Source organism: Natrix helvetica (genome assembly GCF_964273705.1).
Source record: "Natrix helvetica genome assembly, chromosome: 1".
In the NCBI taxonomy this organism is placed as follows: Eukaryota; Metazoa; Chordata; class Lepidosauria; order Squamata; family Natricidae; genus Natrix; species Natrix helvetica.
In genome coordinates this window covers 359,170,362-359,195,609 of record NC_138548.1, presented here as the reverse complement: position 1 = coordinate 359,195,609, position 25,248 = coordinate 359,170,362, and the positions used below count along the sequence as shown (strand labels likewise).

The 25,248-nt window shown below is 46.6% G+C and overlaps 1 protein-coding gene across 3 annotated transcripts in view; it reads right to left on the bottom strand.

The window, feature by feature from the left end:
• LOC309398147 (uncharacterized protein) overlaps positions 1–25,248 on the bottom strand; it is a 46,651-nt gene that overhangs the window by 14,705 nt on the left and 6,698 nt on the right. For 2 of the 3 annotated variants that reach the window (XR_014176354.1, XR_014176355.1), the window contains one exon: positions 19,661–19,924. The exons of the other annotated variant lie outside the window; for it this stretch is intronic. The gene's annotated coding sequence lies outside the window, so the exon portion shown is untranslated. Of the gene's footprint in view, positions 1–19,660; positions 19,925–25,248 lie in introns of those variants that run through there. 3 annotated transcript variants of the gene reach the window in all.

Below are 25,248 nucleotides of genomic sequence, written 5' to 3'. Positions count from 1 at the left end.
GGACAATTCGTTGGCCACATTAAAGAACCTCCTGTCATTGGCCGAAGGATTGGGCCCCGACGTTGGAGCTGCCCACTGTCGCTGGATTAGGCCCACGTAAATTTTGGGCATTGGGACAACCTCAGTTGGGGGTGTCTGCTCTGCATACAGGGACTCTGCACTCACCGTCGTAGGTCGAGGCATGGTCGTTGTCTGGAGCCCTATCTTGGAGGCTGCCTTGGCCTTGGCCTTGTACAAGAGAGAGGGAAACAGGGCAGGAGGAAAAAAGCCAGAAAGGGGTTTCTGGTCAGGGTCTCTGCCCTCATCCTCGGACAGTTCAGCCTCCCTCAGTTCTCCTTCCTCTGACCCTGAGGAGTGGTCTAATTCCTCCTGGTCAGAAGCTTCTGGTTCAACAGGTATGGCTACCTGGGCAGCAGCAGGTGGCCTTGCAGCTGTGGCCACCACCTGCCTGAGAGCCAGGGCCTGTTGCTGTTGGAAACTGGCCGCTATGCTCTGGGAGATGACTGAGTTTATAATGTCCTGGAAATTGGGCAGAATCATTGGTGCAAAGCCACCCTGTGGCTGTCCCACAGAACTGGAGGTAGAAGGCAGAGAATCCAGTCTCTGGACAACAGGAGGCAACTCCATTCCACCCCTGGTTGGCTTGAGAGGAACCCCCAGATGTTGGAGACATCGATTGGGGAGACAGGGTTAGTGGGGTTGTCATTGGTCTGATTGCCACCCAGAGAAAGCAGAAGGGAATACTGTCCTTGGGGCAGCTGAGGCATATCACCAGGCTTAGGAGAGGATGTTTTCTTGCTGGCAGCCTTAATGTGTAAACGATCTAAGGCTTTTTCTTTCTGCCTCTCATAATGGGAGCTGGCTGTCTTTTTAGCCTTCTTTGCCTTTTTGTCACTGTCTGCCTTTGCAGACTTCTTACTTTTGCAGCCTTTTTTTTTTCTGTTATCAGGGCTGGAGGCTTTTGGCCTTAGAAGCCTTGGTATGGGGCTTGACTGATTTTTTATGCTCCTTTACGGTGGTAGTGGCAGCAGAGCCAGAGGGAGCAGGATTGGGAGATGGAGAAGGGTCTCCCTGCGTAGCCACCATCAGGGGGCTCGTAGTTGCCTCAGGAACAGAGCTGTCAACAACTACGGGCAAGTTTGAAGCAGCGGTGGCCATTTTGGATTTGGGCGGAGAAACGGCACACAAATGTAAAGAAAATGGCGGTTCCCGCCTTTTTTAACTGCAGACGATCGATCTGCTGCAGCCTTCTTTCAAGAAGCCTCCCTGAGGAACACGCTGCTGTTTTAAAAGTATTTTTTTTTCTTTAACTGGCTTGAGCCCGGCTGACAGCTGAGGAGAACTGTTAGTGTCAAAAATTTATAGGTAACACAGCGTCTCTGGCCAGTGCAGGTAATCAATTAGATAATTAATGGTCTTCTTCTCCTTTTTAAAGAAACACTCAATGTCACGATGTTAAAAAGTTTGCTAGGCCTGAACTGCCTGAATTGACACTCAAGAGTTAAACTAAGAAAGCTTTATTGCGCAGGTCATAAAACAAAATGTTATCTGAAAGTGATTTATTGCGCACGCGTTACACATTCCAAAATTCCTCTCTTCTTTGTTCGGCAGCCAACTTGGCAAACGTAGCTTTCATTATCAAAATGTAACCAATTAGTTATTTCTGTTTCATTTACTTTTATTATTTTATTATTAAAGTTTGTTTATTAATTAGAATACTTTTGAAGATTTTTATTTTTCTCAATATCTCAAAAGATATGCGGAAGGGAAACAGCCACGGTCCATTGATCTCAGATTTCCCAGGGCATTTTTTTTTTCCTGACAACTTGGTAGCAGAGGATGGTTTTTGATGATACCAGCTCAGATGACTACAATTTATGGCTGTATTTTCTCTTCGCGCTATCTTAAGATAACCGACTAAGCCTAATTAGCAATGTCGGACAAAAAGAAAAAAAAGAAAAAGAAAGACGGGGCGAGCACAGATGGATCAGCTTCCTCTGACGAGGAGGCTTCCTCGGACACAGAGAAGCAAGATCAAAACGTGCTTCAGGAACAACAAATTCCTTCAGGTGCCGAGCCAAATATGGGGGAAGGAGCTACAGGACGCGACATCCACGAAACGAGGTCAGTGGTTCCTCCTTCTAAAATATCTCCAGGAGATTATGAATTTTTGGGGGCCAAGCCAAAACTTCCCACTCTGCCAGAGCCACTCCATTCCCAGACCCTCGCAGATTATCAAACGATTGATGAATGGCAACTGCCGGCACAAAAAAAATCCTCCCACGCAGAAAGCAGATTTTATGAAATCCCCCCAGATGATGAGCAAGAAATGCAAAGCTATCTTGATCAAATAGAACTGTTTGAAAAATATGCTAGGGAGGCGAGAGTGTGTTTTGAAGAGATAAGGCGAAGTAGGAGAAGCTCCCCCACTCCCAAAATGTCTGAGGACGCCATCTTGTCTTCAAAACAACAGCCTAAGACACACCCCACAGAGTTCATTGGTCAATTAGAACAAAGAGACATGTACACGTCACCGAGGTCACGTGGTCCCTTTGAGTCAACTGAACTTCCGCATACGTATAGAAAGGAGAGGCAGCCAAAAAGTGAAGCTGCACTGCCATCTGCTGGCGGAGAAAAATTATTACAGCAAAAGATAAAGCAATTGGACCAGATTTTTAGAGATCTGTCTATGAGTTTTACAGAAGCCCAAACTTTGCCCTCAAAGGTTAAGTCTTCAACACCCCCTGGCGGTGTCGAATCCTCCCTAGATGGAAAAAGGCAAAGCCAAAGGCGAATTCGAGGAAGCCAATTTGATGTTGCCACGCAAAGGCCAATGATGCAACCCCAGCATCCCCTGGTTCAACAACCAGATTTGCAACCAGAGCAACAAATTGTTCCTCAGCAGGTATTCACAGTCACCCCCTTGACTGGTGAGTCCAAATTAAAGGAGTCAGGAGAGAATTATAAAGCCTGGGTCAGTGAAATTGCGCTCTTACTTCGAAGAGAAGGCACACATTCCATGATTTTTAATCCTCCCCGTCAACCCTGGACACCTGCGATAAGAGACCTCGAAAACAGAGCAATCACGACTTTACTCATGTCAATGGAAATTGAGATCCAAGGTATCTTTCCACCTGATGCAACTGCCCAAGAAATATGGGCTATTTTGGAAGATTGCTACAGGCCCGTTTCAATTGAATCCTCATGTTTGCTCATGTCTGAGTTCCATGGTTCGAAGTTGAAACCTGGTGAACGAATTGGTGGACATTTGACCAAACTGAAAAGAATGAGAAGTGAATTGAGACAAAATGGCCATGTAATCGATGATATCCAAATGATTAGCATCATAATTAACTCATTGAATTATGAATGGAAAGATGCTGTTGCAAAGATTAACTACGTGCCTATTGCTCAACGCACAGTTAACCACGTTTGCAGACTTTTAGTGGAAGATGAAGCTATCAGGTTAGCTACACCACATCTGCAACGGCCTCCAGCGTTAAAGGCTCCAGCCAGACGTCCCTTCCGAGGAAGAGGCTACGCTCCAAGGATGCCAAAGTGCTACACCTGCAACCGTGTGGGACATGACACCCGGGATTGTCCCCAACGAGTTCCAGCTCCCGTCACGTACCAGCCCAGAGGAACAGATTCCAGAGGCAGAGGTAGAGGCGGAAGACAAGGTCGTCGTGGTCCAAGGCGTGATTCACAAGCTCCACTTGTGACACTGGCCATAACCAACGTTCCACAACCTGATCCAAAGTTCGACAGACGTCTTTTGTGGACTTTAGACAGTGGAGCAGCTGTGCACGTTACCCACAGAAGGGAACTTTTCACAGAGATGGGCGAACCAGAGCCCGAGTATCGAGAACTGTATTCCTTCACCAACCACACTTGCAAGGTCATGGGAAAAGGAACTGTTTACATTGAAGAGCTCGATACACACATCCCTGATGTTTATTACATACCTTCAGCAACCAGTAATTTGCTTAGTCAAAGTCACTTGTCTAGAGAGTTAAAGTTCCAGGTTCACCACCTCGAAAAAGCAAGTTACTTAGTTAAAGATGGTGATATTGTTGCTGAAACCATGCTGATTGGTGGTGTTTATTACTTAAAGCCAAAGCCTAAAGGGCAAGCACAGGCAAGTATGCAAACTCCAAAAAGGCACAACGTAGACCCAGAGAGAGTTGTCCCAGAGAGAGAAAACGTTACTGTGCCAAAGGCTCCTAAAGCCAACAAACAGAGAAAACAAAAACAGATTGCTCAGAGCAAGCCTGAGGGTCCTCATGAAACTGTTAATGTTGAGAATTCACTAACTGGTAAACCTTTGCATTCCAGGTGTATTCACAAGTGGCACAGAAGATTGGGGCATGCCAGTTTCCGTGTTCTTAGAAAGATGCCGGAGTTCGCAAAAGGTTTGGATCTAAAGGGGTGTAAGGTGTTTTTGGATTGTGCAGTTTGCAAAAAGGCTAAATCCAAGGCGGCTGCAATTCCCAAACACGCTACACGCCTGTCAACACGCATTTTTGATTTGGTACACACTGACATAGTGGGTCCTTTCCCACCAACACTTGGTGGCAGAAAGTATTTTTTAACAATTGTAGATAATCATTCTAGATATGGATTTGTATATCCTATGAGAGAGAAATCTGAGACCTTTCAGATTTTTAAAGACTTTGCAGCGTTTGTTTCTACACAATACCAAGTTCGCATCGCCAGAATCCAGAGTGACCGTGGTGCAGAATTCATGTCTCAGCGTTTCCAGGACTGGATGCGTAAGAATGGAATTCTTCATCAGACATCTGCTCCATATACACCGGCTCATAACGGAGTCGTAGAAAGAAGACAAGGGGTTCTACAAACCATGATGCGTTGTCTTCTAGAAGATGCCAATCTCAGTAACGCATACTGGGGTGAAGCAATCAAATATGCAAATTACATTGTCAACCGTACTTGGAGCAGTGTAATCAATCAAACTCCTTTCTACATGCTGTATGGCTACAAGCCTGATCTCAAGAACCTCCACATTTTTGGTTCATATGCTATGGTGAACACTCCCTTAAGTCAAAGAAGAAAGGGAGGTACAGTAGCAAAGAGACTGAGATTTATGGGTATTGATGATAATTCAAAATGGTACAAATTCATTGATACTAAACATGTGATTGTCATTTCACAATCTGCTAATTTTGAGGAAGACATTGACTGGTCCAGGATTCATTCCAATGATCCTGAAGTTTATTTTCCTAGAGATGGTGTTCCAGATGCCACGCAGCCTGATGACAATTCGCAGGCAGATATTCCTTCTACCAGTTCTTCACAACCTGATGTTCCGTCTTCGCAAGCCGCGGATGCTGATGCTAGCGACGAACGTGAGGACGAGGATGATGATGAAGAAGAAGAAGACTGGACTGATGTTCCTAGACGCTCCAAGAGGGCCACAAAAGGAATCCCTCCACAACGTTATTCATGGCAACTGACAAAAACACCAGTACCTTTGATTTGCAACGTTACTCTTCCTCCAGAGACATTCACACAAATCAAACAGCTTCCTGATTCAGAACAAGACAAATGGTATGATGCAATGCAGGATGAAATGGACAGTTTAAAGAAACTTAATGTATTCACACCTGCAAAACCTCCAGCAAATAAGAAAGTCATTGGCACCCGATGGGTCTACAGAATCAAGAAGAAACCAAATGGTGAGTCTTTATACAAAGCCAGACTGGTAGCTCAGGGTTTCGCTCAACGTTATCCTGAGGACTACACAAACACTTACTCACCAACAGTCAGAACTGAAAGTGTAAAAATTGCTTTAACCACTGCAACTATTCTTGGTTTAGAAGTTTTTCAATTTGATGTGGACACAGCTTATCTACATGCAGACCTAGATGAAGAGATCTACGTGAGAAGCCCTCCAGGATTCCGAAAGCAAGAAGGGGATACCTGGTTCCTGAACAAAAGTCTTTATGGTCTGAAACAGTCAGGTTTAATGTGGTATTTATGTCTTACTGACAAACTAAATTCAATGGGCTTTATTAAGTCCGAAACTGATGAATGCGTGTTCACAAAAAGATCTAACAATGCATATGAGATAATTCTTGTTCATGTTGATGATATTGTTTATATTGGTCCAAATAAGAAAATGAGTGAGATTTTTGCCAAAAGTTTGCAGAGATACTTCGCACTAAAATCTTTAGGACACATTAGCACTTATTTAGGTGTTCAAATTGAAAAGACACAGAAGGGGTTTAGTCTTTCACAAGAGGAGAAAATTGACCACATTCTACATCATTGCAACATGAAAGATGCTAGCACAACAAAGACACCCATGCAAACAGATTTTCACAACTTAACACATGAACCAAGTCCTGAGTTCGAGGATCAAACACTCTATCGTTCAGTCATTGGTTCACTATTATACATTAGTAGTTGGACCAGACCTGACATCGCACTTAGTGTTAATCTTTTATCACGACACGTAGGTAAGGCAACACAATTTCATTGGTCATGCATTAAGAAGTTGTTGAAATACCTGAAACACACTAAGCACATGAAGTTATTGCTAGAACCAACACACACTGATCAACCAAAGTTGATTTGTTTTGTTGATTCCGACTGGGCGAGCGACAAGAAGTCACGCAAAAGCACTTCTGGTTACATGATGTTCCTAAATGGTTGTCCTGTTTACTGGCAAGTGAGAAAACAGAGTTTTGTTTCATGTTCATCTACTGAAGCTGAATATGCTTGTGTTTCAGATGCTTGTAATTCTCTAACGTGGTTTGATGCTTTGATCACAGATATCTGGACACGTCCGATTCGACCAATCACCGTGATGGAAGATAATGTATCTGTTGTCTATATTTCTGAGTCACATTTTACAGGTTCTAGGTCCAGACACATTGACATTCGTTATCAAAACACAAAGCAATTAGTTAAGCAAGGTTTTGTTAAATTGCAATATGTTTCTACACATGATCAGATCGCAGACATGCTTAACAAACCACTCGCCGCAAATCAACACGAATATCTGCGAAAGAAGATGTGCCTTAATTGATGATTTGATGACGTCAGCCCAGACTAGCAAAAGAAGGGGTGTCACGATGTTAAAAAGTTTGCTAGGCCTGAACTGCCTGAATTGACACTCAAGAGTTAAACTAAGAAAGCTTTATTGCGCAGGTCATAAAACAAAATATTATCTGAAAGTGATTTATTGCGCACGCGTTACACATTCCAAAATTCCTCTCTTCTTTGTTCGGCAGCCAACTTGGCAAACGTAGCTTTCATTATCAAAATGTAACCAATTAGTTATTTCTGTTTCATTTACTTTTATTATTTTATTATTAAAGTTTGTTTATTAATTAGAATACTTTTGAAGATTTTTATTTTTCTCAATATCTCAAAAGATATGCGGAAGGGAAACAGCCACGGTCCATTGATCTCAGATTTCCCAGGGCATTTTTTTCCCCTGACACTCAAGCTGCCTTGGAAAACCTTGTGCTCCCGAGGGGGCTTAAAGGCTCAGATCAAATAGGCTACTGCTCCCAAAGGGGCTTCTCTGGCCAGTGCAGGCAATCAATTAGATAATTAATGGTCTTCTTCTCCTTTTTAAAGAAACACTCAAGCTGCCTTGGAAAGCCTTGTGCTCCCGAGGGGGCTTAAAGGCTCAGATCAAATAGGCTACTGCTCCCAAAGGGGCTTCAGCCGATCAGAAAGATCTCAAATAGCCATCAATGCACCAGTACTCACAACAATTAATCAATTTATCAGAGAAAGGCGATGATGCATCTGTCCTGTTTGTGGACTGAGTCGGAACTGGGCTTTTGCCTAGTGACAGGGGGCGTGGTTTAATTTAACTGTCAGGCTCAGTCCTCGCAATGAGTGGATGAAGGTCAACCCAGTCTGGATGCTACCTCCACCACTATGGAGAACCTTACTTTTTTCACCACTCAATTTCATTTTGTTGGATAGCACCCAATGTTCAAGTCTGTGCAGATCCTTCTGTATCTTAAGCCTATCTTCTGGAGTGTTGGCTATTCCGGCCAGCTTGGTGTCATCTGCAAATTTGATGAGTTCCCCATTTATTCCCTCACCCAAATCATTGATGAAGATGTTGAAGAGTACTGGGCCTAAACCAGAGCCTTGGGGTACCCCATTGCATACTTCCATTGAGGACTACATGTTGAGTGCAGTTGGTCAACCAGTTACGAATCCATCTGGTGGTGATGCTGTCTAACCCACATTCTTCTACTTTATCTAGTAGTAGGTTATGGTCTACATTATCAAATGCCTTACTGAAGTCTAAGTAAATTATATTGACAGCATTCCTCTGGTCCACTAATTTTGTCACATTATCAAAGAATGCAATAAGATTAGTCTGGCATGATCTGTTTTTGACAAACCCTTGTTGGCTTTTGGTTATTACTCTGTTTACTTCTAGGTGTTTGTTGATTCGTTGCTTATCTTTTCCAGAATCTTTCCTGGTATTGAGGTCAGGCTGATAGGTCTGTAGTTTCCTGGATCTATTTTCCCCCTTTTTTGAAGATGGGAACCACATCAGCTCTTTTCCAGTCCTGGCAATTCCCTGGTGCTCCAGGATCTCTGAAAGATATGGTTCAGTAGTTCTGTGATCTCGTCTGGCAGTTCCTTCAGAACCCTGGGGTGTAATCCATCCAGTCCTGGTGATTTGAAGTTGTCTAGGGTAGACAGGTGCTCACTTACCATTTTCTTCCCTATTTTAACTTGTGTTCCTAATCTGTTTTTTGTGGTGCTGTTTTTAATAGGATGAATGTAAGAATTCAAATCCACAATCAAGACCAGAATTTGTTCAAGGTGAGTGTCCTCAACTTAGAGCATAGATGTTTGCCAACAGGGGAAATAACTTGTGATGTGGGTGGTTTCTATAGTTTATAATAAATATAAATAAATATCTACAGACTTTCAACCTTAAGTGAGTCCCTGCACATTATGGATCTGGGTCGTGAATAGCTTTTGTGGGTGGGGCCCATCGTAACTCTGAAATGGTGCAGCTGGAGGGCACCCTGAGGTGAACCCCCATGGCTGCCTCTGCCCTCCAGCTGTGCCTGATGAGCTCTGGGCTGAAAGGGGGGACCGACCCAAACTCTGCCTCTCCCACTTGAGCTGAGAATGGAAGGAAGGACAGAGAATCCCACAAAGGAGGGACCACGAATAATGAAACCCCCTTTGTGGGCAGGAAGAGCTGAATGCTGGCAAATGGACATGGTATGTGTGTGTGTGTGTGTGTGTAGGAATTAGTAGAGCTGGGGAGGAGATGCCATTTCATGGAGGACAGAGGAGAAGAAGTGTGGGAACAAGGTCGCCATGGTATATGTGCAGATCAGTTTTCCTGATTGGAACACATATATGAAATTTGGGACTGGAATAAATTGAGTAGTAAATGCGGGTTGAGATGGATGCCCACTGGGAGGTCCCAAATTAGAAAGCTGTGCTTGCAAAGCTAAAGTAATATCGAAACCATCTTAACAGGGACTTTCAAACTGAGGAAGTAACAGCTTGCAATGTAGAAAATGTAGCTGCACTATGTATATTTCTGCATATCCTGTTCCAACCACATAACCATGAACTGTGATGTTTCTATGACTTGCCACACCTACACAGGAAACTATTGTGTACGATTCGCGGAACCCTGCCCTCTTTTTTACCCTAATAAAAACAGCTCCCCGAGAATGCTCGGGGCGGCGATTTCATCCCGAACGGTGTCACAGCCTTCTTTTCATGTGTCTCGCCCCCGGTATGAGAGGCAGCCTCAAACCGGGCCAAAATTCCCTCAGGTCGCCACTGCTAGTGGGGCCCCATGGGATCGCCGCAAAGAAGGAGAGAATTAACCATGGTTAGAGTAAAGTGACGAATTTAAGAGAGTCTCCTTTACTGAAGCTACAAAAATATCGCAATAAATTTAGACTATTTGAAGTGATATCTCTATGGAATATGTGATTGCTTCCAGATCGATAGAAATAGGCAAGAAAAATATTTAATGTCACAAGGTATATGGATAATAATGAAATATCATAGTAAGAGACTTTCAAGAATATTTAAATGCGGGAGAGAGGGAGGAAGGGGAAGGTAGAAGAAAAAGAAAGAATCTTCTTTCGCAAAGGAGAAAAAAAAATGCTGTCGCTTTAAATCGGAACTGAGCATGCCTGGCTGTGGAATTCTGGGAGTTGAAGTCCACAAGTCTAAAAAAATTTGAAACCCACCACTGGGTCAGTGCCTCACCAGCCATAAACCTCACCGCACCTCACTGGTAGGTAGGTAGGTAGGTAGAGGTAGAGGTAGAGGTAGAGAGAGAGAAATACAGTAGGTAGGTGAGAGAGAAAGAATAGGTAGGTAGGGAGATGTTTCCAGGTGTATTTATCCATGTGCTGGAGAAGGAAATCGCTGACAATCTGCAGCACCTAAGACTTTGTTTCTGCTGGCACAGAACTTGATCAATGTAATTCTCATCAATCAGTTAAAGAGCTTTCCAAAAGGGGAAAAAAAGTTTTTGCACTCTGCAAACCTTCCAAAAACGGCCTGTTTTTTGTGAAAATGGGCCCGTTTATTTTTTTAAAAAAAGGCATGAATAGCCTTGGGGGGGGAGGGGCTTGCAGAGTGCTCCTGTGGGGTGGGGTGGGGGCCAAAAACGAGCAAAAAATGGCCCTCCCCAGCCCCCAGGAGCTTTCTGAAAGCCTCCATAAGGGTATGCACAGATATTTTGATGAAGGGGTCAGGGTTTCAGGAGGCAAAAAAATGCTGTATTCGGTGTATAAGACGCACCCAGATTTTCAGCCTCTTTTCTGAGGAAAAAAGGTGTGTCTTATACTCAGAGAAATACGGTTGTGGGAACAAGGTCACCATGGTATGTGTGCAGATCAGTTTTCCTGATTGGAACACATATATGGAATTTGGGACTGGAATAAATTGAGTAGTAAATGCGGGTTGAGATGGATGCCCACTGGGAGGGCCCAAATTAGAAAGCTGTGTTTGCAATGACAATAGCAATGCTTAGATCTTAACAGGAACTTTCAAACTGAGGAAGTTACTAGCTGCAAAGGAAACACGTGGTGAAAGCGCTTAAGCAGGTATAGCTAAAAATAACCATATTAGGCATAACGCTGTATTTTAACCAATAATAAATTACGATGCTTTTATTTCCTTATACGCTCTTAATAAAAGGGGGGTCCAGATAACGTTCTGGGCCACTCGTGTAATCAAGAAACCTGTGTGTTGTCTTCATTATGCGCAGCCCATTATTTGCGGGGGGGGGGGCAAACCCGCATACGGTAATCAAAATTAAAGAGATGAGAAGCTTTATTTAATAGCACCCAGACCAGGGAGCATTTTTCTTTATCATGAGTTTGACCTGCTTTTGTGTTTTTTGAAAAGATTTCAGGATAAAACCCTTTTCGATGCTAAAAAGATTTCTAGGGGCTCCCTCTGGGGGGGACTCACAAATGCAGGACAACAACTGTTTCATTTCAAGCAACGGGTTTTCCACACTCCAAACTCTGATGTGGTTTGTCACCTGGAAAGAGGGTCCGACCATCCGAGCCCCTGGAGGTTTTCTGGAGGGCATTTTTACCTCCAGACCCAGGTAGACAGTCCAGAAAAATATTTCACACACACCAAAAGCACAATTTTGAGGGAGCCCCCCCTATTCCCTTATTGTGGCCGAGGTGGGACGGGGGGGGGTCATGGAAAGGCATCTGATGTGGGCAAGACACAGCTGGGCCCCTCTCTTACTGCCCACCCCCGGTGGCTGGGTGGGAGCGCGACCTTTGCAACCCAGAATTAGAACCAGAGCCCCAAAGTTTCTTGCATCAAAAGAGGAAGGAGATGGAAAGGAAGAGTGAAAAAGGAAGACGGAGGCATTTTCTAGCCTGAGGGTTGCAGGGGACAGAGAAGAGAGCTGAATCCCAAATTCCTGCAAAGGCGGATAGTAGCACTTAAGTTGTGGAGAGAAGAAAAGTTGGGTATAACCAGGGAATCTGGGGGTCCCCTTCTCCTCAGATTCCCCTTTGCCCCCCCCCCTCCTGGAAGGAAGGGAGGGATCCGCTCCTTGCAGGCAAAGCTAGAGCCAGATCTCCCCGAGAAAAACCCCCGAGAAGCCGAAGAGCGGAATCCACAGCTCCCTCCCTCCTGGCGGGGGGAAGATCGCCTGGGAGGAGGGGGCGGCCTGGAGGCCGAGGGAGAGCAACCTTACCTGCTCCGAACGGGATCCAGGAGCCTCTCCCGAGGGATCCAGCGCGGATCCTCGCCGGGCGAAGGGAAGCAGAGATCCAGCCCATGGGAGGGAAGAGGCGGGGGGGGCGGGGTTTCTGGCTTCCTCTCGGGTCCGCCTATACCTTGAAGCTCCGCCCTTTCACCGCCTCTTCTCCTTCCCTCCCCCCTTTCAGCCAGGACCACGTGCTCCGAAACGCTTTTGTGTGTTTTTGGGATTATGTCTGCCTCTGTGTGTATGCGTGTGTGTCTGGAAGCTGAACCTCTGCAGATTCCCCTGAAAGAGTTGTGCAAAAAGGCCCCGTAAGAGTTGAAGGGTCTTTGGGGCTCCCCGAGGTCTGTGCTTGGTTGCTGCCCTGATGATGTTACCCAGTTGGGGCAATGAGACGTCTCCAGGGAAACACCGAAGCTCAGAGGCCACTAAGGAACCCCCCCACCCATTCCCACCTTCAGCTCTCCTCCTTGACTGATTTTGGGGCCTCTGGAGTTTCTGCAGCTGGAGAAGAGGAAGAAGGGGGGGATCCTGACCCAGAGGAAGAGCAGCCTCCGTCTCCCCTCCAGGTGGGGGCAGGTCTTCCCTTGTGCTACAGTGGGATCCATTTCTGGGGAAACCAGGTGTCCAGATCCAGAGGTTCACAGAGGGCGAGGAGATGCCTGAAGCCCCACTGAAGTAGCCAATACGAGTCAATGGCAGATCCCGGTTTCTGAGCACATCAACAACTATGTCACAAAGGAACATTTCTATGGGATCAAGAGGGAAGAGACCACTTCCCAAGTAAAACAGCCAGGAAAACATTGTGCTGGGGAGGAGATGCCATTTCATGGACAAGGAGAGAAGTAACCGCGCTTAGAGGCAAGTGACGAATTTAAGTGAAGTCTCCTTTACTGAAGCTACAAAAACATCACCTTAAATTTAAACTATTTGAAGTGATATCTCTCTGGAAAATTCAGTAATTGCATCCAGACTAACAGAAATAAGAATACTGAATGTAATGTAGGAAGTTATCACCTAGCTCTCTCCCAGAAAAATGAAATATCCTAGGAAATATTGAAAAGGCAGAATATTATATTTTCTGGATGTGAAAAAGGGAGAAACACATTTTAAACACAAAGTAAATTCCTGCAGGTTCCTGCCCATCCCCACTTTGTCAATGGGCCATTAAGAAGACCAAGCTAGTCCACTTTACATAATAAAGAGTTCTCCCCTTCAGCTCCAGGGGGGATGGGTGTAGAGTTCTGGCAGTGACAATGAAGGCATGATAATATAAGCCTTTACTCAACTGACCACATGGCATCTGAACTCAATCAAACCTGAATTCAAACTCAGCCTAGAGGGTTGCCCCTGCATGGGCCCATGGGAGTCTGGCAACCAATCAGAATACATTTCTTACACAGGAACAGGAAACAGATAGGTGGGGCAGAACAGATTATAAAAATCCCTGCAAGCCCTTCTTCACCCCTTCTCTTCTGCTCTTCTTCTCCACCAACATTGAAGCATGTGATCACCTTTTGTTCAGGACTCAAGCCACGTGGTCCTGTCCACCATTAAAACCATCTTTCCAAGCAGCCTCCATGTCTCCAGTGTCTTTTTCCCCACTTGGAGCCGAACCCAGAAGGACATTTCTTTCAACAGTAACATGGCATATGAATAATGATGAAATATCACAGTAAAACAAATACCAAGAATATCCATAAAGGAATTTAAATACTGTTGGAAGAAATGTCCTTCCGGGTTCAGTTCCAAGTGGGGAAAAAGACACTGGAAACATGGAGTCTGTTTGGAAAGAGGGTTTAATGGTGGACAGGATCACGTGGCTTGCAGTCCTGAACAGAAAAGGGGGATCACCTGCTTTCAGATGTTGGGTGAAGAAGAAAAAGAGAGAGAAGGGGCTTTCTGAGTTTTTTATACTCTCTGTCCGGCCCCAACTCTCTGTTTCCTGTTCCTGTGTAAGAAATGTATTCTGATTGGTTGTCAGATTCCCATTGGGCCATGCAGGGGCAACTCATTAGGATGTGTTTGAGTCCAGGTTTGGTTGAGCATTGCTTCTTCCCAGGTGCCCTGTGGTGAGATGGGTAAAGGGTTAATACTTTCATGCCTTAATCCCATCACTCTGGAGCTGAAGGGGGGAGATCTTTGTTATGTTGAATAGACTGGCTCAGTCATTTTAATAGCCCATTAAAAGGTGGGAGCTATTAAGAGTAACTCTGTTTCCTTCCTAAAAACATGTTCCCCCATTTCCTATCCAGGGAAATACAATATTCTGCCTTTTCAATATTTCCCAGGATATTTCATTTTTCTAGGAGACGGGTGGGTGCTAACTTCCTACAATACAATCTAAATTAACAGGTTAACAGAGTTGGAAGGGACCTTGTAGGTCATCTAGTCCACCCCACCCCCCCAAGCAGGAGACACTACACCATTTCTGACAGATCAAATTAAAAAGATGAGAAGCTTTATTTAATAACACTCAGGCCAGGGAGCTTTTATCTCACTTTACCACAATTAGGACCTGCTTTTATATTTTTTTAAAAAAGATTTCAGGATAAAACCTTTTCTATGCTAGAAAGATTTCTAGGGGGGCCCTCTGAGGGGACTCACAAATGCAGGACAACAATTGTCTCATTTCAAGCAACAGATTTTCCACACTCCAAGCTCTGATGTGGTTTGTCACCCGGAAAGAAGGTCCGGCCATACGAGCCCCTGGAGGTTTTCTGGAGGGCATTTTTACCTCCAGACCCAGGTAGACAGTCCAAAAAAATATTTCACACACAGCAAAAGCACAATTTTGAGGGAGCCCCCCTATTCCCTTATTGTGGCCGAGGTGGGACGGGGGGGTCATGGAAAGGCATCTGATGTGGGGCAAGACACAGCTGGGCCCCTCTCTTACTGCCCACCCCCGGTGGCTGGGTGGGAGCGCGACCTTTGCAACCCAGAATTAGAACCCGAGCCCCAAAGTTTCTTGCATCAAAAGAGGAAGGAGATGGAAAGGAAGAGTGAAAAAGGAAGACGGAGGCATTTTCTAGCCTGAGGGTTGCAGGGGACAGAGAAGAGAGCTGAATCCCAAATTCCTGCAATGGTGGATAGTAGCACTTAAGTTGTGGAGAGAAGAAAAGTTGGGTATAACCAGGGAATCTGGGGGTCCCCTTCTCCTCAGAACCCCCCTTCAGGTATAGCCCCCCCCCAGATCATCTTCCAGGCAGTCTCTGCCTCCCCCCTCCCCTTGGTTAACTTCTAAAAAAAGCTCAGGATCGGGTACTGCTGGGAGCTTCCTCCCCCGCCCTCAGACTGAGTCAGAAGGAACCCCAAAACTCTGGCTTCTCTTCCCAAAGATTCTTTTCCCCCCAAAAGGCAAACTGGACTTTCTTGGGATTTTTTTCCCCTTGAAAAAGTTTCGCTTCTCATCTAAGAAGCTTCTTCAGTTCTGACTGACTGGGAGGGGGAGAAAGGAAGGATCTGTCTTGTGTCTCAAAGGAGAAGCCCATCAGGAGGAGACGTCCGTCTGCACCTGAAAAGACCTGGGAGGCTCTTTCTGGGACAGCTACGTCCGCCTTCTGGACAGAGAGGAGCCCTGGATGGAGAGAGGGGCCAAAGCGGCCATCTTTGCCAACATCAGCAGCCCTCCCACAACAGAGGGGGGTGGAAAGGAAACCCCCCACCTCCTACGGTCTACAACAGGGTCCTTTCAGCAGCCTCAGGAAGGCTCCACACCCCTTTGCACCCTGATTCAGAACTAAATGACTGCAAGGAATATCAATCCTTCCATCCTCCACCGTTCAGTTAGAACTGGAGAAGCTTCTGGGATGAGAAGGGAAACGTTTTCAAGGAAAAAAAACCCAAGGTGGGTTAGGCCGAGAGAGTGACTGGTCCCAGGTCACCCAGGAGGCCAAGGCCCAGGAGGGACTTGAATTCAACCTCCAGCTTTCTAGCCCAGGGCTTTAACCACTAGGCAAGATTGGTTCTCCCAGATTAGATAAGTGGAATTGTTTGGGACTAGATTTATTTATTTAAGGTTAAAAAGATAATTGTACACAGGACTACCTCACAATAACTGAATTTTGGGTCACATGAAGCACATTGTGGTATCCATTTACAATTCACACTAAATTGAATATTGCACAATATTGTCACACATATAATGCTGACTACTAGAAACACCCAGGAGTCGAGAGAGATGTGTTTCTTCAAGCATCCAGGAAACATGCTTGCTCCCCTGCGGAAGCTTACGGAGGATGCTGGGAAAAGGAGAAGGGATTGAGCATTGCATTGTGTCCACTCTGAAGGGAACCTGGCTGAAGCCATCTTTGGCTGTCTCAGAGCTGCCACAAGCCCTGAGAGGGGGAAGGAAGGGGGGAAGTAGATAGACTGGCTGAGTCCTCAAAGCAAGTTTTCTTTTTCTTTTCATTGGCAGATGATTCAGTATTTATTTTAGAAGAACCATTGGAAACGGGGGGCCCAAATTAATGGGAAAAAGAGAAGAGTATGGGAAAGTTGCAGGACTGAAAAGAAACAAAGACAAAACTAACATCTTAGCTAAAAATCTTGCAGAAAAACAGATGAATTGGCAAAGAAATTCGATCTACAAATAGTTAAGAAAGTAAAATACTTGGGAATATATTTGACAGCAAGATGTGTAACAATCAAAGAAGACAATTATACACAACCACTACAACAAATCAAAGCGGACTTGGAAAAACGTAAAAATTTGCAGATATTAATGGTAGGAAGGATTGCAACTATACAAATGAAGATTTTGCCGAGGCTACTTTTTCTATTCCAAACGATCCCCATAAAAATAAGGGAGGGAAGTACTTTGATGAGCTAAACACAATAGTTCTGAAATACGCTTGGCAAGAGAAAAAAGCAAATATAAGATTGAAAATGTTGCAAGAATCTAAAAACAATGGGGGGTTCGGGTTAGCAGATTGGGAGCTTTATTATCTATCAAGCTTCTGTATTAACATGGGTGAGAGACTGGATAACTCTTAAGATTCAGAAGGTGACTGTTTTTAGAAGGCCACTGTCTCCAATTAGGATAGAGTGCCTTTTTATGGTGTGATAAATAGAAAACTCCAAAGTTTTTCCCAAAGACATCAGATAAGAAATGCTCTGCTCCTAGTATGGGAAAGGAAGGAAACATTTACAGGGAAATACCAGTATGCCCTCAACAATGGAAGCATTTATCCATCCAAATGTAGTAAATCTGGGGGGAAAAGTTAACATATAAAGATATCCTGAATGTGGAAGGGAAACTTAAAAACCCAACGAGAGTTACAGAATCAAGGTGTGAGCCTATCATGGTGGCCACATATGCAAATACAATCGAGATATTAAGATATTAAAATATGATTTCTATAAAGAACAAACCATATTTGATCAAATAATGTTAGCAGTAGATGAAAAGATAATAAAGAAAATACACATTTTATTTTGTTAAGCCTAAAAATGGAAGATGAACAGATAAAAGAGACAATGATAGCACGGGAAAAAATGTTTGGATAACTATAGAACTAGACAAATGGCAAAAACTGTGGGGAAGAAACTAAGTTGACAATGGGAACTACTTATAGGGGAAATCTATATAAAATCTTTATGTATGACTGTGTGGGAATATACAGCATGTAAGCATGTGCACATATGACAAACACAATGTGATAAAAGGAAAAATAACCTTCCCCAAAAGATAGTAAAAAATAACTTTTCTTCTTCATCCTGAGCCAGCAAATTCAACATGGTTTTATCACTAAATAAGCCATGAGATGCATCTTCATTCCACCCCTCACCCCATTTTCTCCTCTCCAAATCTCCAATTCTCTTCATTGATCAAAAAAGGTCTAGTAAAAGATAAAAATAATACCTGGGTGTCTATACCTATGACTATTAACAACTTACAACCAGAAATCCATTCCCAGTTGTGGTTGTAAACCGGGAATTACCTGTACTCTGCAAAACATTATATATACTCCTCATGAACTGATAACTTTTGTGTAATCACTCTGGTAATATATTTGCTTTCAGAGCAAAACATCCTCACACTCCCAATATTTACGGCCTTTTCCCTCATTGTGTAATTCTCAGAGAATTTGAGGTTGCTTCCCTAGCAAAAACACTGTCCCCAGGCCAAACATTTGTAGGAATTCCCTTCTATCACTCTGTGATGTTCCGGCTGAATTATAAGATGGGGCTATAAAAAAAAGTTTCCAAAGTTGTTCACCGCCGAAGAGATTTATCTGCTATGGACTTTCTGATGTATTTTTAGCTTTGATTTGCTGTGAAAAGGTTTCTCACACTCTGGACATTTGGGAGGCTGCTCTCCTGTGTGACTTCGGGTGTGCATGCAAAGTGCTGAAGGTTGGGCAAAACATTTGCCACATTCCAGACATTTATAGGGATTTTCTCCAATGTGGATTCGCTGATGCTTCAAAAGAGTACGCTTCTGAGAAAAACATTTATCACACTCTGAGCATTTATGGGGCTTCTCTCCCGTATGGATTCGGCTGTGACTTATTAAGGTGAGATGAATGAGCAAATGCTTTCCCACAGTCCAAACATTTGCAGTTTTTTCCCCCCGTGTGAGTTTTCACATGACTTTTAAGGGCTGATGAGGTACGATAAAATCTTCCACAGTCGTTGCACTGATGTGGCTTCTCCCCTGTGTGGGTTTTATGATGTGTCCAAAGAGTTCCCTGGTGCCTAAAATATTTTCCACATTCTATGCATCTGTAGGATTTCTCTCCTGTGTGGAGCCTCTGGTGGCTTACAAGGTTTTGTTTTTGGGAGAAGCATTTCCCACACTCCCCACATTTGAATGGCTTCTCCCCAGTGTGGATTCTCTCGTGACTCTGGACCTCAGTTTGTCTAACAAAACTTTTCCCACACTCCCCACATTCATAGGGTTTCTCTCCTTTGTGACTCATCTGGTGTCTCTTAAGGTTAGCAGAATGCATAAACCGGATCTCACATTCTGAGCATTCATAGGATCTCTCTCCTGTGTGACGTCTCTGGTGCTGCACCAGGGTTGATTTCAAGGTAAAACATTTCCCACATTCAAGGCACTTTTCATTTTTCTCCCCTCTGTGTGTTTTCTCATGTTTCCGAAGAGATGAACTCTGGGTGAAACATTTCCCACACTCAAAGCATTTGTAGGACTTGATTCCTGCATGAATCTTCTCATGGGCCCAAAGACCTCCGATCTGAGAAAAGCTCTTCCCGCATTCCCAACACTTGTAAGGTTTGTTGTGAATTCTCTCATGTTTTCTGAGACTGGCTTTTCCACCGCAAAATTCCCCGTATTCCAGACATTGGTAGGATTTCTCTTCAGTGTGGATTTCCTGTTGAGTAAGAAGGTCTGACTCTTGAGCAAAGCATAAGGCACATTCCTCACATTTACAGGGTTTTAGTCTGGAGGAGCTTCTGTTACCTTTTGCTTCATTTCCAGAGTTGGATTTCTCACCCTCCAAACCTTGACTGGATCCACTTCCTACATGGACCTTCCTGTGGGTCAAAAGGAGGGACTGGAGAGCAAAGGATTTCCCACACTCTGAGCATTCACAGGATTTTTTGTGGTTTTTCCGAGTGCTGCTTGTGTCTGTCGGGGGATCCAAGAGTTTCCCATGCTCTATTCCAGCTTCTGCCTTATTATCTGTTGATAGCTGCCTTGCAGGTAGATTTTTGGTCACCATCTTTTACCTGCTGTTAGAAGGAGAAAGAAGTGAAGAATTACATTTCATTTTCAGACACGGAGAAGATAACAATATCTTAGCCTTGACAGGGACCTTGGAGATCTTCTAGTCCAGCAATGGCGAACCTTTTTTGGCTCGCGTGCCACAAGTGGGGGGAGCACAGGGGGGTCATGTGCGGGCATGCCGTACCCATAATGCAATGCGCGACCCCCCCAGCGCGCATGCGCGCACAACACACGACCCCCCCTTTTTACATGCTTTTTTCGCCCTCCCCAGGCTCCAGAGGCTTTATAGGAGCCTGGGGAGGGCGAAAAGAGCCTCCCCCCCCGAGGCCCTCCGGAGGCTTCAGGGACCGTCTGGAGGCTTCCCTGAAGCCTTCGGAGCACTTAAAACCACCATCCGAGCAAACCGGAAGTGACATCTGGTTTGCTCGGAGGGTGGTTTTAAGCGTTCCGAAGGCTTCAGGGAAGCCTCCAGACGGTCCCTGAAGCCTCCGGGGGGGGGAGGCTCTTTTCGCCCTCCCCAGGCTCCTATAAAGCCTCTGGAGCCTGGGGAAGGCGAAAAATAGCTTTTAAAAAGGTGAAGTCAGCTGGCCAGTGCGCATGCACGCTGGGCAGCTGACAGGGCAGCGCCTCGCGTGTCCTGACAAATGGCTCCGCGTGCCATAGGTTCGCCATCACTGTTCTAGTCTGACCCTCTGCCCAGCGTAGGATCCTCAGTGCACCCGAGGCAAAATGAAGGACCCCTTACATCTCTAAGAGAGATGTCCTCAGTGTATGGCCATGATTGGGACTGGAACCTCGGTTGTTCAGTGAAGCAGTGCTTAGGTGAGGGGTCACATGAGCATTTCAGTCCACAGCCACCATCCCACACTTCTGGTTGCAATCATTAACTGATCTTGGAGGTCCTTAAGTGGGGGGAGGTGCAGGCAATGGTCGTGGGGTCATCTTTGGAGTGGGGGAGGACAGACACATGCCACCCATAAATTGGGGAGCTACTAAAGTGGGATGCAAAGCTGCAGCCACCCCTGGAAGCCTGAGCCCGGCCATGCAAAGCAGCTCTGACAGACAGCAATGGTAGGCTGGGCCTGGGCTTTAAGGGGAGGCCTGGGGCCTTCAGCACTCTCAGCCATGATCTGGCCAATAGGAGTTGGGCAGAAGGCAACCTCTGAGCACATCAGCAGCTATGGCATAAAGGACATTTCTAGAATTGGGGATCAAGAGGGAAAAACATCACTTCCAAAGTAAAACATCTTGTAAAACATGCTGCATTCAGCTGGGAAGGAGACGCCATTTCATGGAAGACAGAGGAGGAGGAGAGGATCAACCAGGGTTAAAATTGTTAAGGGAGTAGTTAAGGTAGGTCTTGATTAGTGCCCTTAATAAATCCCCCAACAATCTCTCATTACGTTTACACTATCTGAAGTGATATTTCTATGGAAAACAGAAGTAATTGGTGGAGAAATTGGAAAAAAACTTGGGAAGAAGTATATTTAACATAATGTGGTATGTGACATATCAAAATAAAGAATACATATCCTTAAAAGAATTTACATTTACAATTAAAACAGGTTAATTGGGTTTGGAAAAGGCAAGAAAAAAGTTTAACCTGATATATGGAGAACGGACGTTGGTCTTACCTGAACGTCCATTTTCGGGGGATGAGAGGGAGGGGTAACACGTGGGTATTAACACAGCCTGATTGGTCCATAGACTGAGAGAAAGCTGATAAAGGCTCCTGCCTTCCCCTTTACTTCCCAGTTTCCACGAAGACGAAGGTACAGCACCTGCATAAAGGAAGCACAAGAAGACCCAGGAGCCACCCTGCCCTCCCCCAGCCCTACGCTAACTACCTAGGACGGGAAGTTACCTCTCCCTCTCATCCCCCCAAAATGGACGTTCAGGTAAGACCAACGTTCGTTTTCCAGTGGATTCGAGGGAGGGGTAACACGTGGGACATACCCAAGCTACGTCCCAGGGAGGGAAAACTAGGGCCCCGGGGGAGGGTCTGCCACCACCCTCTGTAGGACCCTACGGCCAAAAGACGCCTCCGCAGAGGCAAAGGAGTCCAAACGGTAATGGCGAATGAACGGAGTCGGGGAAGCCCAAGTGGCAGCCCTGCAAATGTCCTCAAAGGGGGCCCTGGTGGCCCACGCCGCCGAGGTGGCTGCACTTCGAGTTGAATGGGCCGTGATCCCCAACGGGGGAACCCTATCCGAAGCCTGGTCGGCCAACTCAATGGCCTGACGAATCCACCTTCCTATGGTAGCCAAGGAAACCCTAGCCCCTAGAGACCCCGGCTGAAAAGAAATAAATAGGGCCTCAGACCTCCGCACCTCCGCCGTCCTCCTGAGATAGACGCGTAAGGCGCGGCGAACATCCAAACGGTGCCAGAGACGTTCCCTTTCATGGGAAGGGGCCGGGCAAAAATTAGGGAGAACTATTTCCTGAGCCCTATGGAACGGGGAATTCACCTTCGGGAGAAAGGAAGGGTCAAGGCGGAGAACCACCCTATCTAGGTGAAAAATGCAAAGGTCATCCCTGGAAGACAGGGCGCCCAGCTCCGAAATGCGTCTAGCCGACGTGATGACAACCAGAAACGCCACCTTGAGTGTCAGCAGCCGCATGTGCACTGACCTGATAGGCTCGAAAGGGGAACCTGTGAGAGCCCTGAGGACCAGGGGGAGATCCCAAGTGGGAAACCTGTGTATAGGAGGGGGCCGAATATTAGCTGCCCCCTTTAGAAACCTTTTGATAAGCAGGGAGTGTGAGAGAGAAAGGGCTCCCTCCCCCTTCAGAACCGTTGCTAGGGCGGCCACCTGCCTGCGCAGGGTATTAGGCGCTAGGCCGCCCTCCAGACCCTTCTGCAAAAAGTCTAGGACGTTAGCCACTGAGGCTCTGGTGGGATCTAGGCCTAACGGTCTGCACCACCTAACGAAGGCTGACCAGGTGGAGTTGTATATCCTGGTGGTGGAAGGATGCCTAGCGGCCTCCAAAGTCTCAATGACATTGGCGGACAGGTGAGCTTTCCTCAGGAGCTGCCGTTCAAGTGCCAGGCGGTCAGGTGGAGCCACTGGGGTTCCGGATGTATCAAGACCCCCTGGCACAAAACAACCTCCTCCTGAGGAATCTTCCATGGCTGGGACACTGAGAGAAGCACCAGGTCCGCAAACCATGGTCTCCTGGGCCAATAGGGAGCCAGGAGGATGACATGAGCCCCTTCTGACACTACCTTCCTGATGGTCCCTGGGATAAGGGGAATGGGAGGAAAGGCATAAAGAAGGCCCCGAGGCCAGCTGCTCCGGAGCGCATCCGTCCCCTCCGCCGACCGGCGCTGGAAACGGGAGAAGAATCTCGGGAGCTGTGCGTTGCGTGGCGTAGCGAACAGCTCCACCAGCGGGGTGCCAAATCTCTGACAAAACTTCCGGAACAGCTGCGGATGGAGGCTCCATTCGCCGTTGTCGAGAGTCGCACGACTCAGCCAGTCCGCCTGATGATTGGAGTCCCCGGAAATGTGTTTGGACACCACGGACTCCAGATGTTTCTCCGCCCACACCCCCAGCTTCAGTGCCTCTAACCAGAGGGCTCAGGAGTGCGTGCCCCCCTGACGGTTGTTGTGGGCCTTCGTGGCTATATTGTCCGTCAGAAGTAACACGTGACGTCCCCGCACAGTCTCCTTGAAGTGTTGCAGGGCCAGACGGGCCGCCTTCAGCTCCAACCAATTGATGTTGTGTCGGAGATCTGACGCGGACCAACGACCCTGCGCCATCCTGGCCCCCATCAGCGCTCCCCAGCCGAACAGGCTGGAGTCTGTAGTCACTGTCACTCTGTCCGGCTCCCAAAACGTGTTGCCTCGACTCAGGGCAGGAGATAGCCACCACTGGAGGGACGCTCGGACTGATGGCGGAAGCTGAAGAGACCTCAGGGAGTTGCTCATCCTTTTCCTCTGGTATGGGATCAAGGCCCACTGCAAGAGCCGAAGATGGAGCCGGGACCACGGGACCACGCCGAAGAGGAGGGTTTCTCCGGGGGAGCTGAATCCTCGTCCTCCGAAAATCCCAAATCATTATAATTTTCCTCCCCTCGAGTAGAAGCTTCACTCACAACTGATGGGGAAGAAGCTCTAGATAAGTGGCGCCCCAGGGATCTACTAGAGTGAGAGGCTCTGTCTCTCTGAGCTATGCCTCTAGTGACAGCAGCCGAGATGAGCCTCTTAATGCTCTCTGGCAAGAGCTCCAAATCCTCAAGGTCATCCTGGAGGGGATCAGGATGCTGAGGAGCCAGCCTTGGAGCAGAAAGGAAGGATCTGGATGTACCTTCCAAAGGATCTTCCCCTCCCCCAATAGGAGTCAGAGGGGCTGGAGGGGAAGGGGATCTAGGTTGCCCGAAACCCCTGGTAGATTCAGGGGATGCGGAGGGAGAAGATGGGCTGAATCCCCTGGGGGAAGACACAGGTCGGGCTGAAACAGGCCTAACTGGAGACCTAGATCTAGGCCTAGATGAGGCCCCCTGAGCCTGCTTCTCTGCCCTAGCGACCACCCTCTCCAAAGCCTTCTGCCTCCTTTGCTCACCCCTGGTGGCGGCCCTGGAAGAACGCTGGGAGACCCCTGGTTGGGATGAAGCAGCCCTGGTTCTGGGTCTGCTCAAATGGGCCTCTCCCCCCTCTATAGGAGCACCTTCGGAGTCCTGAGGAAGATTAGCCTCCGGCACATTCGCTATTGCCCCACTCACGTGTCTTCACTTCACAATGAATACAGCTGGGCAACAGGTGAGGTTTGCTTTGTTTGACTCTCCCTAATTTATTTATTTATTTATTTATTTTTCAGTATTTATTTCCCAATTCTCACCGGAGGCTTGTGAAGCACACAAGGTGCGAATCAAAATGGCCGCCCGCAACTCTGAGACACAAAGGAAACAAAATGGTCGCCTGTACTTTTTCAAAATGGCCGCCCATAGTTTTCCAGTGGTCTGAAGCCAATTAAGACCACGAGGAGGCTCCCAAATGGAAGAAACCTCCTCTTCCCAGCCCCAGCTTACAGCAAACTTCGCGGCTTCTCTAAAACGCCGCGGCTTTCGTTTCTTTTACTGCGGAGGCTCCTCTGCATTAACGAGCCTCCGCATGCCTCAAAAACACACGCGCATCCCTTTAAGAGAACTGGGACGGCGCGGAATCGAATTTTGCCGCTCCAGCGGCAGCTAACGGGGCTCTTCGCGCGCTTCTAAAAGCGCCGGAAGGGCCAGCGGGCGTCTCCCGGCTGCGAGAAGCTGAATCCAACACCCCCGCACCCCGGGGACCGGTTCGAATCCAATGGCCCACGGGGGGGAGGAGAGGCTG